Source organism: Mastomys coucha, unplaced genomic scaffold, assembly GCF_008632895.1.
Source record: "Mastomys coucha isolate ucsf_1 unplaced genomic scaffold, UCSF_Mcou_1 pScaffold8, whole genome shotgun sequence".
NCBI lineage: Eukaryota > Metazoa > Chordata > Mammalia > Rodentia > Muridae > Mastomys > Mastomys coucha.
Window position 1 is genome coordinate 71,918,416 of NW_022196914.1, and position 2,696 is coordinate 71,921,111.

A 2,696-nucleotide genomic window follows, 5' to 3' on the forward strand; every position below is an offset into this window, starting at 1 on the left:
TGGCTGTCCTGGAACTCACTCTGTAGACCAGGCTGGCCTCAAAATCCGCCTGCCTCTGCCTCCCAAGTTCTGGGACTAAAGGCGTGCGCCACCACTGCCCCGCCTGTTATTCTTTTCTTAGCCTGTTGGTTTAAAGACATTAGAAGCCCAAAATGACCAGGGGGAAGTCTGAGCTTCCAGTTCAATGTAATGTTTGTTGTGGCTCCTGGAAGGAGCACTTCCCACTCTGGAACAAAAACTTCTAGGCCACCAGAACTTAGGCCTGTGGGGACAGGAAGCAAAACCTTTCCTAGTGGGTCACTAGGAGTGGCAATAAGTGGAACTATTTCCTTTTCCACCCCTTGATTCCTGGACCCATGGATTCAGGCTATAGAAAAAACTGTACCACATGCTGATTCAAAGCATATACTGCCTTCTGTAGAACCCTGCCCCAGCCCTCCACACTGCTGCCTAATTGGCACTGTAACTTCATCTTCAAAAGGCCATTCCGTCTTTCTATCTGGGCAACTGCTTCAGAATGGTGGAGAACATGCTAAGACCAACGGATTCCATGATCGTGGGCCCACTGTTGCTCTTCTATGGCTGTGAAATGAGTTCTTTGGTCGGAAGCAATACTGTGTGGAATACCATGATGATGGATAAGGTATTCTATAAGTCCACAGGTGGTTGGGTTTGGCAGGAAAGGCAAATCCATAACCAGATTAAGTAATGTCCTTTCTGTTATGGTCTGCCCCCTGCCCCCAGCATAGCTGTAGCCATGTTGTTCCATGCCTGCCAGCTATTTCATATTGTTGCTGTAACAGGCCTGCCAGTCACTGACACAGAGAAGAGACTTGGCTCAAGGACATGCTGACCACATGCCCTGTTTTGTTCTATATGTTCTGAATGTTCTGTATGAGGCTTGCTAATCTTTAGAAATTCCACAAAGCTTTACGCAGGATTCATCAAATCAAAGGTCAATATGAACTGTTATATCTAAAATGGCTTGAGTCAGAGCTGACCACCTGCAGGCAGCTCTTCTGGCACCTACGTATGAGCTCACTGTGGTTTTTATAGCTGACACTGAATAATGCTACTAATGTGCCAAAAAGTTATGATTATAATACTATGCTCTGTTATCTACCTCAATGTTCTGAAATTCCCCTGTTTTCCACCCACTTTACTTTACTCAGAACCAATTAGCTTAAAGGTTAGCTAATACTTTGCCTAATAACCCAACTTCTCCCCTCCTTGCCCTTTAAATTTTTAAACCTGGTTTTTCCTATAAAAAGCTTGTCCTCAGAGCAGCCTAGTACCACAGTCCTTCTTACCATCCTGGATGTCCAGTATTATGGTGTGCATTCAATAAACTATTCTTGCTCAACTGAGATGTTGAACGTATGGTTTGAGTGGCAATTTCCTGAACCCCAACACTTTCAACAGAGGAAGTGGTCCAATATAGTCAACCTGCCACCAGGTTGTTGGCTGGTCACCTTAAGGAATGATGCCATACCTGGGCTCAGTGTTGGTCTCTGCTGTTGGAAGATCTGGCATTCAGCAACAGCTGTAGCCAGGTCAGGCCTTGTGAGTGGAAGTCCATGTTGGTGAGCTCAAGCATGACCCCCATCTCTTCCACCACTTTGTTCATGTGCCCATTGGGAAATGACAGGGATGGCTGGGGAAAGAGGCTGACTGTCCACAGAACAGGTCATCCTAACCACTTGATTATTGGACTCCTCCTCAGCTGATGTCACCTTTTAGTGAGCATTTACATGAGACACAAATATCTTTACATCCTCTGCCCATTTGGAGAGATCTATCCACATACTTCTTCCCCAGATGTCTTTCTCACCAATTTTTCAATGGGATCCTTCCAAGTCCCTGACCATCCAGCCAATCCACTGGTTACAGCCTAGGAGTCAGTGAACAATCGTACATCTGGCCATTTCTTCTTCCAAAAATAAAAAAACTGTAATACCATGTGGACTGTCTGAAGTTTCACCTACTGTGAAGATTTCCCTTCACCAGTATCTTTCAGGATTGTCACAACTCCTTCAACTCTTGACTTTAGAGCTGAGCCACATGGACAAAACTGCAGAGTTCTGCTGCTTACTGGGTCTGAAACATGACCCCTTGTTCTATTATGTTATCACCTGCTTTCTCTTTTCTAACAGTTTCCTTCACTGCCTAAGCTTGGCTGTTCTGGAACTTGCTCAGTAGACCAGGCTGGCCTTGAACTCAGAGTTCTTGACTCTGTCTCCTGGGATTAAAGGCATGTACCACCTTGCTTGGGCCTAAACTTTTCACAGCCACTATGTCTCAAGATCCAGATCAAACTCGTGTGTCATTCCACATCAAGATCCGGATCAAAACCTGTGTCTTCCAGTCTCAAGATCTGGATCACAGGTGTGCCCGCCATTTCTGGGTTGTAGTTCATTCTAAATATAGTCAAGTTGACAACTGGAAGTAGCCACCACACACACTATATATATATATTAAAGATTATATATATACATATATATATATTAAAGGTTTATCTAATTTATGTGAATACACTGTTGCTGTCTTCAGACACACCAGAAGAGGGCATCAGATCCCATTAAAGATGGTTGTAAGCCACCATGTGGTTGCCGGGACTAGAGCTCAGGACCTCTGGAAGAACAGTCAGTACTCTTAACCACTGAGCTATCTCTCCAGCCCCATATTTTTAATGCTTT

General features: G+C 44.7%; 1 pseudogene; it reads right to left on the reverse strand.

Moving 5' to 3' along the window:
- LOC116083315 overlaps positions 1-2,696 on the reverse strand; it is a 6,825-nt pseudogene that overhangs the window by 3,476 nt on the left and 653 nt on the right.